Genomic DNA, 16,536 nt, shown 5'->3' with positions numbered 1-16,536 from the left:
CGAAGTCTTAAGAAAATACTACTCTTCAAGTACATATTTTAGGGAAATATACAAAAAATAGCATTAGTACAGTCCAGCACAACTGCTGACTTCATTTCCAGCTTTTACTTCTGATATGACCTTGTAAAAGAAATGTAACGCTCTCCGGGTCTCTCCTTATTTCTTTTCTGCACCTCTGTTTTCTTAAATTCAGATGTGTTACTCCAAAACAAAAGGGGGGCAGAGAACAAGATGCAGACCATTTTATTTACTAAGAGACATAGCCTCATGGGCAGAACCAGACATACTTTTCCTCCCCACCAATGCCTGAAGTCCAAGGTTGACTGTGTGTGCTTTTATGTAGTGTACACATTACTCCTTTATTGCTTAAATATGGAAAATGAGGAAAAAAATATAGGTTACGTTCCCCCAGAAAATTAATGAAATATGGATGTCATCTGACATCAGATATGTTGCCAAACCTGTAATATGACACACAACAACAAACAACAGCAAAAGTGGGATTAATTTGTAAAACAACAACAAAAGCTGACTAAGTATTAAGCAGAATCCAACAACAAAATATAGAAACCTAAGAAACAGACTTCTGAAATTCCATCCCTTTGGAAATGCAAATTCTAAAATTGTTACACAAAGTAGCAAGAAGATATACTACAAAGAATAATTCCTTATACATGGAAGCTTGAAAAAGATGTCTCAATATCAATTACTTGGGTTTTGGGTTGAAAAAATCACTATTTTTTCAACTTTTAATCTATTTGTTGCCATAAAGGGCAGCAGGAAAAGAACAGAAAGCTAGGCTGGGATGGGAAAAGAAAAAATAAAATGTTTTGTAAGTAATTTTCTATTCAGTTAAAAAGGTCCTCCATTTCCAACCCCACCCTCCCCAAATGATAAAAATCAGATCATCTTTCATGGTCTTTTAACAATTCCAAAAGAAATCTTAGAATTACTAAGTGAATGCTTTTATTATTAGGTAAAAAAAATAAAATACATTTCTGAAAACGATCTGCATGACAGCCCCTATCATTCTACTACACGCATAACTTCAAAGCCATCTCACATTTAGTTAATTATATTTTCTTGCATCAAAGGCTTTTCAGAACTCTAACATAATATATCGTATTTGCTTTGTAATATGTAGAACTGGTATCCGAGTAGAAAAGGAAAGCCAACAACAAAAGTAGAAATTGTCATTTCTCCTCCTGCTCACCTACCACTCTCATTATTTGAAAGTTACCATCTTTGCCTAGCACAATGAAAAGGTACCTCCTCTACTTTGGACACATCACTAAAGCTCATGTTCATCTCCCAGATATTCTGTCTAAACCAGGAGCATACACTTAAGGCAGCAATTATTCCTACTCTAACATAGGTATTTGACATAAAAAATTAGTTTAAGCCAACCACCGTGAAAACATCCTGAAGATTATGTTTAAGGAGTCCAAGTCATTAGCCTAGATTAGACAGCTAACTGTCCAATATCTGAAGTACAGCAAGATTATTCCTTCTCTCACCTCTTAACAATATATACAGAATTATCTCTATAACCATGATATGCAAAGTTAAGAAACTTGTAATTTTCCTGTTAGTTTCATACATGAACCAAGTCCTCATTACTAAAATCAGGAAGAGCATATTCTGCTTTGAGTTTCTAATAGTTCTTGTCTGTTCTTTCACTAGTTCTGCTGATCGTTGATTAAAGATCATGCAGCACCCATTGGTAAGAAATTCCATCTATGGAGTTTAAACTAAACTTCAGCTATTTTCTCACCTATCATTTAATTCCCTTTATCTTCCTATTATTATTATTACTATTATTATTATTATTAATAATAATATTATTATTATTCCCATAACCATCTCTGTGATATTTTGAAAACTCTGCTGCATGGTATCTTCCTTGAAGCAAAATCATATCTCAGTGAACAAGTTTATCCATTAATTTTTACCATCTACACCTAACATTAGTCTTTACGAACACAGAACTGATAGGTTTGAGGAAAAACAGTATTATGTTAGAAATGTATGGTTATTTTGTTTCTGTCTCTCAACTTGACAGAAAACATGTTTCCCGTGACTTTTTTGATGCAATGACTACTATTTATGAATGACTTTCTAACAGGACCCGTGCAACACTATTATTATCATATTATTTACCACACTCTACCTGTTTTCACAGGACTGCAAAATTATATGGGTACTTTAAAAATTACAGATAGATAGCAAAATTAATCATATGATTTTTCATGGATTTCTTTGACCATGTAACTCATACATACAGCAATACTCACACTAACTGCACTGTAGATTCATACATGGTGTAGACTTCTGATCACAGTTGAAAAAAGAGAACAGGAGAAGGAAAGCAAATACACTAGCACCTTTCATAATGAGGAGAAATCATTTTTAACAGTATGATTTCATGACAAAACATTATGCTCCACTACATCTCCAAGACCTGTGTTATTCTTGTTCTCCCCTGCTTGAAAATGTGTCCTCTTATAAAAGCATTTTCCATCCTTTTCCTCTTTTGCACATGGCCTTCACAGTCCCCTGTCTAATTCTCAAATCTTTCTCACAGAGTGCACACCATTAGCTTCTTCTTTTCTCCAAATCATAATTCTTTCCTATGGATCTTTTCTTCTACCTGGTCATTTGTTTCTAGCTTCCCTTCATCTCTTTATACTTATATGTAAGATATATACAGAAAGATATATGTCCATCAATTCAATCAATGACAAACTGACTTTTATTTTGTAAAGGGAATTGATTTAATTTATTTTGTAAAAGATTTCTGGTTTTATTTTTTTATTTTTCCTGTTATCCTACCCATATGGGATGATATTGCAGAAACAATAGAATAGAAGACAATTTGCAGCTGCCAAGTTAACTAGGAAGAACTGATCTATTTTTTCCTGTCCTTGGTCAACTGATTAAGGTCAGGATTGAAAAAAAAAACCTTGTCACATGGTAGGAGTTATGGCTTCCTGTGTGCTACTATTATATCACCTTAAGAAATCCCACTAATAAAACATAATATAAACCAAAAATATCTACCACAAACTAATGCAGTCAATTAATAGAACAGATGGAGGTCAGGGCAGACAATTAAATCCCTTTGACAGAGGAGAAGATTATTCTGCCTCATACTGGAGATATGTCAGTAATTCCTGTCTGATCTGACTTACACTTTTATTCCTCAAAATAATTCCTTCCATAATGTCTTCTTTGGCATGAGAGAGAAAGATCCATCTTCTAAAGGTCTTGCTTGCTGCTGTATATAATTATTTATTTTTAAAGTGGTGGGAAAGTGCACATATGTTTTATCAGTAGTATTTTTACTGATTCCTAGAACAAGAAAATCAAATATCCTTTTTGCTTTTGTTTAGACAGCTGCTACTTTCTTTGAAGTCTGCCCCCCAAAGGGATGATATAACTTTCACCTTGGCAAGTTGCTAACCACTTTCTTTTTGGAATTTGATATTGTCTCCCATAGGAACTGGAGATAACCATCCAGGAGTCCTGATTCATTATATCCCTGGTTCTCATTTCCTGGCATATTGAAATCTTATAACAATTTCAGCATATTTGTAACAATTACCTTTCCTAAATTCTTGCACCTAGATAGTTGTATTTCTGTACATCAGATCTACACTGGCAATACTAAAACCTGTAAGTGCTGTTCTCATATTCTGGTAATACTGATTGCATATTTCGTATTTTGAACAGAAAGGGTTGCACTACCATAGACTCTGAGTTATTTCCTCTTTTTTCTGATTTTGCTAATTTCCTGTCTATACATTTCAAATGCTAAACCATAAACAACCATAGGTAAAAATTGTTCAGCTAAGGATTTAAATGAAATTCTCTATGAGATAACTTCCCACAAAAAAAACTCTGCATCAAATTAACCCCTATTTTTTTTAACTACAGATTACTTGGGAAAAAAAAAAGTCTGATGTCTCAGTCCAGAACATCATATCATAACAAGCACAAAATTTTGGGTAACTCTTTAACTCCTTTCTTAAAAATTAACTCATAACATACTGTGGTAGTATTTCAAAGTTAACAAGCTCAGAACCTTGTTGTACTAATACTATGCTAATATTTAAAACCACTGAAAAGTCCACACTCTGAAAGACAATGAAGCTGCCAAGACAGTGATTTTTTAGTGTTATTGCTGTGATTGCTCTGTCCTAGAAATTCTAGAAATTCTGTCCTATTAGAAATTCTAATACGTGCATTTTCTTTATCAAGCTCATCTATTGAAAATTCTTGCTTTGCAAATTAATAAACTCAGATTTCTTAGTTTCTGCACTATCATCAAAGCTTTGTCTTTCAGATACCTGTTCTTTAATGAATTCTACTTTCAAACTAATTTACAGTTTATGCTGAGAATAACAGATCTGAATTTCTTGTGCCCTTATGTAGCTTATTACCTCACTGTTTACACTTCTGTTTTTAGTTGTGATGGCTTCTAAGTTTATGGAAAACAGATTGTACTTCTGCCATTGGTTGAACTTTGTATTGTAGATTCACACCATTGCACTCAATAAGTTGTATTACACTAATACTTAATAAAAAATCTTAATAAAAATTATTTCAGTAGCCTTTAAAAGATATATTTCCATTTCATTTGGCCAAATAAAGTATATTTATTGCAACCACTTTCATTTAAACAGAACTGTAGTAACAATACTTCTGTTTAGTCTCAGTCTCCAATTATGCATCCCCTAACTTTTCAAGTGACTGATCTTCATTATACAAACTTGGAATATAACTTTTTTTTGTTTGTTTTTCCCTCCTTTTTGATACTTCCAGGTAATGAAAGTGAAAGGGACATATTGTTATTTTAAATCCATAGGAAGAAAAATTGAATTGCTCTTAAATGAAGATCACAAGATCATAGATTGATTGAGGCTGGAAGGGACCTCTGGAGGTCATCTGGTCCAACCCCTCTGCTCAAGCAGGGACACCTAACGGTTGTTGCCCAGGGTCATGTCTAGACAGCTTTTGAGTATCTCCATGGAGGGAGACTCCACAACCTCTCTGGGCAACCTGTGCCGGTCTTCAGTCACCCTCACAGTAAAAAAGTAGCTCCTGATGTTCAGAGGAAAAAGAACATCAGTATGTAACACTGTTACCCAGATAAACTACTATTTTCTTTAAAAGTAAATATATTGAAAAGATTGGGACATATGCAATAAATACTATTTTCACTTATGACTGGCATATCATAATCACCAGAAACAATATTCACATGAATAGTCTCACTAACAAACAATAGCCTTCCAGTTGATTTGTTGAATACATGTTATCGTCTTACAAGAATTCAGTATCAGACACTTCCCAAAATAAAATGGTTTTGAAACAAGCCAATCAACCATCATTCAAATGAAAAATAAAATAATTATAATTCCCCAAGTATAGCTTGCATTTTCAAAGCAAAATGACATAGAAATACAGCATCCAAAATAAATCTTTAAAAAACTGAATTATAGCTAAATTAAAGTTAGTTTATGATCAGTTTATGCTGTGATGTGATTTTAATTAGCATGCATTGCAGAACAGAAAAATTTCTTTAGAAGTTTAGTAATATTTATAGGTTTCCCAATTTTAATAATTATCCTAATAATTAATTATCCTCATAATTTAATAATTATCCTCATAATTCTGTCAAAAGTCTTGAATTCGAGGGATTTTTAAAAAATTATTCTCTAAAATAAACAGGACAAAAGTACTTAGATCAGAAAAACATGAATTTCATATGTACAGACAATTTCCTCAAAGAATTTTGTCAATGTGCATGCACTCACCTTGCAAAAAGCATCCCAGTTTAAAAGGACAAGAATGTCATTACATGAGTTTGGACAGCATTCAGATCAGCTTCAGAAAAGAAAACCTGGGCATGGAGATAACTTTTGCTTAAAAGAAGACCTCTTTTTTATTCCTTGAATTAATAATCTATAAATACTGTGCAAGTGTTTTTCTGTGCAATGAAAATTAACTGGTAACTTTAATCGGAAATCAGCTATGGTAATAGATATTTTCTGTTATACCACTCATTACAAAGTCAGTGTGCTTCATTTGCCTTCTAATGTGTTATATCTGGGACATCTTTCCATCCTCTTCTTGGATTTACATTTTAGGTCATTCTATGTGTATATCTTTTTTGGAGGGATGCATGACAAATGGAAAAAGGGTTAGTTTTTAGAGCTTTACACAAAGCTTTGTGTATTTTATATTGAAAAATATTATTGAATTAGAAATAGCTGCAATGAAAGAAGGGAATTCAGATTATTGAAACACTTTAGTAATACTTCATAATTAAGACAAAGTTATGCTCTTTGCAAGGACTCTTGTACTGTAACTTTATGTGCCAATGATATTAATTTTAAAGGCTGTCTACAAGCAGTCCAAATACATGTCTTCTAATCTAAAATCCTATTTTGGTAACATTATTTTTAAGTAAGAGTAGACTGCAACTCAGAGTAACAGATTGCTCATTATTCATAGATAATTTTCAAGGATTTGCATCTCATCTTTATGAGCCAAATTAATGACATATGTCTACCCAAAAGAGTAGTCACAGTGATATGACATAGCATAGGAAATATCACCTACGTACCTTTAAAGCAAAGCACAAAGCCTCAAATGATAGAAGCAACACAGTTTTTCAGTACAATTAACTCCACTGATTAAAAACTACATTAGAATTAAATGCATGACTTACTTAGTTCCGGACAAAAGAGCTTTGTTTCCACCATGGAGAGCCAAAACACAATTTGAATAGATATTTGGTTGCAGATTATTAATTTCTTACACCAACAAAAATTGCAGATTTTTAAGATTATAACTAAGGACCAAATTTTGTCAGTTATTTGCTAAAGCCATATTAAAACATAAAAAATTAAGCTGGTTGTGCTAACATTCTGTGAATAGTTGTGTAAGCTTTAAATCCATGTTCATGCTGTGAGCACAGATGGGCAAATCTCCATCACTATCAATGCAGCTGCAACCAGGTGAAAAATAAAATAGTATTAGTTCATACCTGTTCAGGAGAAGTAGACACTATAATGCCTGAAAACAGACAGAACCTAAATTTTACTTGACCTGAGTAGTTTCACCTGTACACAAATAATTCTAAACTTTTTTTCAAGTAGTGGGTAACAATATTACCATATTTGTGTTGTGTTCCCTTTCTTTGGCGTTTTTCTCGGGAAAGAACAATGGAATACAAAACAGTATATATGAAATAAAGTGTCTTTTTTTTTATAATAAACATTTTAGAAAGAGTATTTTAGATACTTTCAGCTTCCATATTATAAGATTCAATAGAAAAATTCTGTATATATGTATTTTGTCCACAATGTCAATAGAAAATCAAAACAAAATACTGCTGTAAAATGTACAATACCAGATATCTGGGTCTAAATTGGCATGCAATTAAAGCTAAATGCATTTTATATTCACATATACAAACAAACACATTTACCTTCAGAATCAAATTGTGATTTTCAGTTCTAAGGCATTTCTACAAGCAGTTTGGCTTCCTGCTCGCAAAGGCATTTTATTTTTTTCTTTTGAAAACGAAAGAAATATGCCATAATCTTCCCTAGTCACTCAACAGCTGTATCAATTTGTTTTCAGGGCAGTGATTAGCATAATTGCGATGGATTACTTGCATTTGGCACAGAATAGAAATAATTCAGTATTTTTCATCATTAAAGAACTATGCTACATTGTTTCCCCAAGCTATGCAATACTAGGATTTTTAAAGATACTTAATAAAATGAAGTACCCAGTCAGCTTCACAAAAACAAAACCTAGACTATTTTGCTCTCCTCCAGCCTTCTTTTCAACACTGGCATTCCCAAATTCATTCCTAGCAGTACAGAACAACTGTGTCTCATTTTCTCAGCATTCACTTCACCTAGAAGACTAAGAAGACCCCTGAAGACCTTTTCAGTCCTCTGCTACCCATGAGATGCACTTCCAGAGAGCTAAGGTTAAATCAAAAAAATCCTGGGTATTGAACATAAGATTTATATTCAGAATGGGATCTAAACAGTCTTCATGTGACTTACTAGTTAACCTTAGAAGTGCATAAACTCACAGAGACCCTCTCTTTTGCGTTGTAATGCTCTCTGAGGTCCAGAGCCACAAAAATTTCCAGGTAAACTTTTAGATGTAACACTCAAAATCCCAGTAAGTATTCTAGGCACTTGAAAAGCTCACTGAAACCACAGTTTTCCCTAGACACACAAAAATATGCTTCTGTACCTGCCCAGATGTCCAGCATCTCACACGTTTATTCTCACATAAAAAACTAGGGGCAACTTTCAGTTCTAGATAGTAGACACCTATTTTTTTGCTAAGTGAAGTAGTCTACCTGTGAGCTAGGTATCTAGCAAGTCAACAGGTATCTAGACATTTTAGTTAATGCAATCTAGATACTTGTCCAGAACATGGAAATATAGGTGCCTAAGTTTGAATATGCAACCCTTTTACATAGAGCTAGCATATATGACATAGGAGTTATGGGACATCCAGGCCCCTTGGAGTCGTGCTGGAAGTTTTATTCCTAAAACTGTACTAGAAGCCTGTTTTTAAGAGCCCGAATCTCCCTCAAAGAACCAAAAACCTCCCGATTTGCTGTTTGATAAACAACCTCACACCATGGCTAGCACACACATTCATGAAATTAACTGAAAATAGCCATAATGAGAGCATTATTCAAAAGGGTTTCAGCTTTATATAATTTCTTAAAAATGCAGAAAAAAATAAAAATAACCTTGCGATTCTATCATTACTGATTTTCCACCTATTTTATCCCCAAATTCCAGTTCTGATGCTGAGCTGCCTATAGTGCTACCTATAGTGCTATATGTTTGTTAAAACTAATCAGTTAGGTATGTACTAGGCCATTTACTTTAATACTCTTGCATGTTTTATAAGCATGCATAGACAATCACTGTATGGTATTAAACAAATCATAGAACTATAGAATGGTTTGGGTTGGAAGGGACCTTCAAAGATCACCTAGTCCAACCGTCCTGCCACAGGCAGGGATACCTTCCACTAAATCAGGTTGCTCAAAGCCCCGTCCAACCTGACGTTGAACACTTCCAGGGATGGGTCATTCACAACTTCTCTGGGCCACCTGTTCCAGTGTCTCACCACCCTCATCGTAAAAAATTTCTTCCTTATCTCCACTCTAAATCTACCCTCTTTCAGTTTAAAACCATTGCCCCTTGTCCTGTCACTTCAGGCCATGGTAAAAAGCCTCTCTCCACATTTCTTATAAGCCCCCTTTATATATTGAAAAGCTGCAGTAAGGTCTCCCCAGCGCCTTCTCTTCTCTAGGCTAAACAACCCCAACTCTCTCAGCGTGTCCTCAAAGGGGAGGTTCTCCAGCCCTCTATCATCTTCGTGGTCCTCCTCTGGACCCACTCGAGTAGGTCCATGTCTTTCTTGTGGTGGGGACCCCAGAGCTGGATGCAGTGCTCCAGGTAGGGTGTCATGAGAGTGGACTAGACAGGAAGAATCACCTCCCTCGACCTGCTGGTCATGCTTCTTTTTATGCAGCCCAGGATACAATTGGCTTTCTGGGCAGCAAGTGCACATTGGTGGCTCATATTCAATTTTTCATCCACCAGTATCCCCAAGTCCTTCTCTGCAGGGCTGCTCTCAATCTATTAATCCCCTAGCCTGTACTGATATTGGGGATTGCCCAGGTTCAGGTGCAGGACCTTGCACTTGGCCTTGTTGAACTTCATAATGTTCTCATGGGCCCACTTCTCAAGCCTGTCAAGGTCCCCCTGGATGGCATCCGTTCCCTCAAGTGAATCAATTGCACCACTCATCTTGGTGTCATCCGCAGACTTCCTGAGCATGTACTCATTCCCACTGTCTATGTCACTGATGAAGATATTTAATAGTATTGTCCCAGAATAGACCCTTGAGGGATGCGACTCATTACTGGTTTCCATCAGTAACCAATGCAGCCCTTAGTCTCATAACCTACATTATAACATGTATAAAAAGGATTATATGATATGGTTGCCCTTTGTTCTAGAAACTGTAGTTGATCGCAGAGATCATCTTCTGTCAGTTGTTTCTAAAAGCAACTTAAACTGCAGTGTGCAGAGCTCAAATTAAGTCCCGGGGACTCCAGGAGGACACAAAATTTTGCTGTTACACAGAGCTATTCTTTTTATATAAATACTGAGGATGGTAGCTCCTGAATGGCTAATGGGAAGGTAAAGGGATATTTAGTAAAAGATATAGATGGCCTTCCCTTGCCATACTACTGAGTTGTACAAACAAAACAAACAACATATTGCAGTCTTGTGGTTAATAATGAAGACGCAGTGTGTTTTGAACCTTGATAGCATGAGGACAACTTCTTACATGTAATTCATTTACACTGGGACCTTATGTTCAAAGGTTTTACTGTTGTTATTAGAAAAAAAACAACACTGAGGTTTTTCGAACTCTTTTAAGTGTTGTGGTTCAACCCCAGGTGGCAACTAAGCACCACACGGCCGCTCGCTCACTCCCCCCCAGCAGGATGGGGGGAAGAGAATTGGAAGGGTAAAAGTGAGAAAACTCATAGGCTGAGATAAGAACAGTTTAATAATTGAAATAATAATAATGATAATAACAACAACAACAACAACAACAACAACAACAACAATAATAATAATAATAATAATAATAATAATAATAAGTAGTAGTAGTAGTAGTAGTAGTAGTAGTAGTAGTAGTAGTAATGAAAAGGAAAATAAAAAAGAGAGAGAAATAAAACCAAAGTAAGACAAGTGATGCAAATGAAAACAACTGCTCACCACCAACTGACCGATGCCCAGCCAGTCCCTGAGTAGCAGCCCCCCTGACAACATTCCCCCTAGTTTTATTGCTGATCATGACATCATATGGTATGGAATATCCCTTTGGTCAGTTGCGGTCAGCTGTCCTGGCTGTGCCTCCTCCCAACTTCTTGTGCACCCCCAGTCTACTCTCTGGCAGGGCGATAGGAGGAGCAAAGGCCTTGGCTCTGTGTAAGCACTGCTCAGCAACAACGAAAACATCCCTGTGTTATCAACACTGTTTTCAGCCAAACCCAAAACATAGCCCCATACTAGCTACTATGAAGAAAATTAACTCTATTCCAGCCAGAACCAGCACAGAGTTAAAAAGTCCCTGTAGAAACTGATATAACACCACTACTTGTTGTTCAGTACAGTAGATTTAAATTACGAGTCACAGTGATAAAACATTTTCAAGTTCAAGCATTGCAGACAGGAGTAAAATTTGCACTCCAGTTCTTTGAATTGAACATGACTCAACTTTAAAAAACACCTCTAATCAATCAAATGACCTGCCTATGCAAAACACACAGGGTGATTATTTTCTGTTTTGCTTGCCTATTCATGTTGTTATGATTCAGTGAACTCTCGTTAGCCATCCAGTCTGCATAACGTTGAAATTACACAATTTTAATAGTTCTTCATTATTGTTGTACAATGCTTTACATAATGTAATGTTCAAATTAATTTTCTGCAAAATCAATTACATTTATGGAATTGTTACTTAGATAAGAATAGTTTATGCTTCTTAAAGATTTAAGGCAATCATGACTCATATGTTTATTTTCCAATGTACCTCACCACTGAAACTGTACTTTAACAACAACAAAAAATCACTAAAAAACTGTTAAACTATATCCTGAAAACTTCTAGTAAAGCTAGTGATTTTAGGTAAATGTGTTAAAATTATTCAATTACATTGCCACCTTAATGTAAATTTAATGACTTGGGAAGTTTTGGTGTTTGTTATTTCATATTTGAATAATATTTGCAAATACTTCATATTTCCATTTCTCACTTGGGTTCTTCAGAAATCCACATATTGGTGGAGATCATTAGAGTTTACCCACATTTAAGTACTTTAGGTTAGTCACACTGAAACACATAATATTGCAATAAAAAATGAATGGATACATCACTTCAAATTCAAATGGAGTTAAGGAATCCTTTATATTCATTAAAGAATCTGAACGTTTTGCTTCCAGTATTCACACAAGATCTGATGCTGAGTGTCTCTACCTTTATTGGCAAACACACCACAATATCAGTGATCTAATGAATTTGCTAAGGTTGGATTTACCAGTAACATCTCAGAGCAAAGCAGCTGATGCAACTTTATTTTTTCTAGATGAACTGAGTCACAGTTAACTACATTGGATTTATGATTTCAGAATACTCTCCCTGGACACAAATTTATAGATGCATAGAAAGATGTTGGACATCCTGCAACCACATCTAGACAGACTCTGGTTAAATCCTGGTTAAATTCCCACACAGTAGGTGATCCACTCAATTTACGCTACCTGAATTTCTTTAAGAGGATGCAGTTTCCAATTTGGAAAGCTACTGAAATGTTGAGTATCAGCCTCAATTAATTAACACGACCAGACCATCAGTTCTGGGATGTTCAGCTGATAACTTCATTAGTTGCTCCTGCTTGTCAATTATGTTTCAGTATGGAAAACACACCTGATATCTTTATAAAAGGAACAACTTAAAATTGAGTTCTTCCCTTCTTTCTGTTTCAAAATTAAGAGAATCAGTGGGAAGAGTGGGTCTACACTGTAGACAATGATGTCAGCACAGCCTCTATATCATAGTGCAGGTCTTAGGATCCTACTTAATTGAGGGATTTCAGTCCATGCTAAAATTATGCTAATACTTCACCAAGAGAGAAAAAATGTGGGGAGTATTTTTCTTCGGTTTAAGAGTGTAAAATACAGTGAGAACCTGAAAACTAGAAGTAAGAGTTGAAGGCACTGCTTAACCAGAGGTTGGACTGCTCAGCGGAGCGCACTTCCATTTACAGTCATAAACCCTGACAAGACGAGGCAAAGCAAAGACTCTGATCAACAACACTGAACCCTGAGAGCTAAAAAGTAGGCTGAGGAGAGCTGGCAGCTCTAAGAATACGAGTTATATTGTGCCTTAATTTTCCTCAGAGAATTAAGAGCTGATCCATTTCCTAAAAGTCCCAAGACTAGAGCTGGAACGATTTATTCCTGCCTTCTAATATGAAGGCTTTATTATTCCTTCACATTTGTTATCATAAATGATACAAGACAGAAGGCTTGATCAGAGTCTGAGAACATGATCAAGTATCTGACAGTATGTGGCTACATCAAAGAAACTACACAGCACCCCATGGACTACCACAGGGCTCCATCTGCACACTCAGCTGTCAGGTCAGGATTTTAGAATGAAATCCCACCATTTAAACTAGCTTATACCTGTCATGTAAGATCAAAATCTGAGGACAAAGCATGGGCCATTTGTTTGCTTTAATTTTTATTACTATATTGTGCATTGCCAGCAAGCACTTTTTGCATACTCTAAACATAGATTGCAGTTTTCTCTTCTTGAGAAGGATCATTCTGATCATTGGTTTATGTTGAAGAATTTTAGCTGGAGTTCTGGATGAGAATAATAGCAAGAAAAAAGTAAAAGTTATCAAGGTGTGAGGATTTTTTTCTGTATTTCTCTTAAATATAAGAGTAATATATAGCAAAAATCATAGTTACAATCTTCCCGAGCTACCATATCTAGTAATTTTTTTGAACCAACACTGATAAGGATACACACCACTCTCAGAGTTCTTCTGTTCATCCAAATGGATCTCTATCGTCTGCTGCAAATACATCTTCATAGTTTGGCTTGGGTTGTACACTTTCCTGAAAACCTTCAGAGCCATTTCACTTTGTCATGTGAAAAACTTCTCATAAGAATATAACCTTCTTCCAGACAAAATAACAAATTCCTTAATATATATTGCCATATTTCTGTTGTGTATTTTTTGAGTACCTTGGAGTTGGCAGTTGATCATATATGTTTGTGGCTACATATACTTCAGGAAATTAGCAAACAGAGAAGCTGAAATAAATTTGATGCAGATTTACAACTTCATTTTCTACTCTCCTGAGCTTTTTTATGTGTAGTCCAATTATCACTTCACATGAACAAGGAAATTTTCAAAAGACACAGCTGGCTTCTGATGTCTGCTAACTTGCAGCAGGAGTTAAAAAACAGGTATCAACAGGCATTATCTCACTTCTCTGTTTTAATGTTGTTTGCTTCTCTTTCTTCTTCTCCCTGACTTTCCCTCTGTGCATTATGAAGAAGAACAAACAAAATTCTGAGAAAACAGTGAAAACTAAAATCACACCATCCCTCAGTTTCCCCTTCAGACTCCTCTCCCCAGTTTCTGTGGTTTATCTCAATGTACTGTGATAAATCTTGAGATAAGGCTTTCTATCCCTTCTTGGAACATGGCTGTGGCTAATTCTAGTGCCAGATAATGTAAACATACCACAAATTGTTAGTTCCAAATAAATTAAGTTATTATTTCGACTTTGACTTCAGTTTTGTATTCTTTGTATCAGCCTTGTATTCTTTATATCATTTACTTGCCTTTTTCCTGAAAAATGTCATGAGTTCTCTGAGGAGAGTAAGTAATTGAATACTATGTATGGTATTCATGCATATGTGTACTGTTATAGTAACCAGTAAGAGTTCAGCTATAGTCATGATCAGCATGGATGCTAAACTATTAAACAGGCTCCTCCTGTCCATAAAGTATTTTTTATTCAATTACATTTAAATTGCTACAAATTGGAATAAACATGGTTCAGTGACGCAAAAATCACAGGAGTTTTCAAAGCTATTATTTTCTTTGTCTGATTTTTACACTTCACATAATAGTACCCTCGGATCTCATAACTAACTTGTCATACTTTGAATTATTGCCTATTCACAACTTTATTATCACATCAGATATATTACTATTCCTTCTCCTTGAATTTAGGACCCAATGATAACACTAAATTGAAACGTCATTGTACTGCAGCTAGCGCAATGATTACAGAAAAAGTCACATCTGCTTTAAAGTTCATGAAGCATATAAAGTGAGAAGGAAGAACTATGCATGAGAGAAACTTTTCTGGTCATTTGTACATGTCTTTCCCTTCTCCTTAATCAATGTGTCAGGGACAGTATGAAAGAATGGTAATTAGTTTAATCAAAGGTGTTTTATAAATAGGATATATTCTATGCATAGATTTCTAAACTAAACCCGTGTCACATATTTCATACCGATATCATACGAATGTTTACGTATGTGTGCATATATATACATATGCATATATCTAGCTATGTGTGTGTCTGTGTGTGCACTATATATTAAAGTATGTTATCTCATATTTTGCTAATAAAATGAGAGGAAAAGATAGATCTTTATTATCTAGAGATAAAAGATAGACACAGCAACCAAGTCCTTTTATTTATATGTCCCCATAAAAACTTTGGAACCCAACCTTGTTTTGCAAACTGAAGACTATCAATCAGCTCTGTCTGGTAGTGTGACCTGGAAACCCCAAACCTTACTGATTAGCAGGGTCACAATAGCCAGGTTTAATCCCACATCTTCTAACTACAAACTGATTGGTATCAGTCAATATTTACAGAACTGAAAAATAATAAAAATTCATACTTATTATGAATAAGCACATAAACAGTACTAACGTTTAGAATGGATTGTATTCCATGTCTCATTGTATGAACACATGGCAAACAAGCATTTTAACTGGACGTATATGTTGCAAAGATATTTGTCAAACACATTTAAGAACACCAGCAATAGAGACTTGCTCTCATTTCTTTTATATATTTTCATAGATGACAGAATTGTTCTGAACATACTTTTAGTACTTACCACTGTGTTGTATTCTTGAGAAGGCTTCAGTATTCCCCCATGGGAGGCAGCTTGATGTCATTTTAGTGACATCAGAAGAAGACATACAGCAGAAGTCTTTCCTGTTAGGAAGAAATAAATAGTGCTCTTCAGTAAATGAAGAAAAAAAAAAGCATGCTTATGAGTCACAAATGGTGAAAAAAAAGTTACTTATTAAAACACCTGTAGTGCTGTTTTTCAAGATTAAAAAAAATTAAAATCATAATATTGATACCCAGAGAATAAATACATTGATCATAGTGTATTGACTTCTGTCATATGAATTATTAGCAATATTTTTTCTTTGCAGATTGATCACTGCAACAAAAATAGAATTGTCTTTAAACCTGTATACCACAAAACTATACATTTGGGGGAAAAAAGATAAGGCAAGTACTTCAAAATAAAAGAAGAAAAAAAAAATCACCACAAAGCTCTTGGGTTTTACATTATTCCTATACAAAATAGTTCTGTAAACATATATGATACATATTCAAATATAAAATATAAAAATTCAAAAATTCAAATATATTAAAATATAAATAAATATTTTTAAAAGCCATTTTACTATTATTTATTCTTTCCTATGGGTAATTCAAAACTGTAGCTTATACTTCAAATGACATTTCAATGGATAGACTATTTACCAAGTCTATTCATTTTAGATAGACTATTTAGATAGACTAAATATCAATATTTACCAACAGTCTCTTCTAT

Source organism: Ciconia boyciana, chromosome 1, assembly GCF_034638445.1.
Source record: "Ciconia boyciana chromosome 1, ASM3463844v1, whole genome shotgun sequence".
Classification (NCBI taxonomy): Eukaryota; Metazoa; Chordata; class Aves; order Ciconiiformes; family Ciconiidae; genus Ciconia; species Ciconia boyciana.
This window is presented reverse-complemented; position numbering follows the sequence as displayed.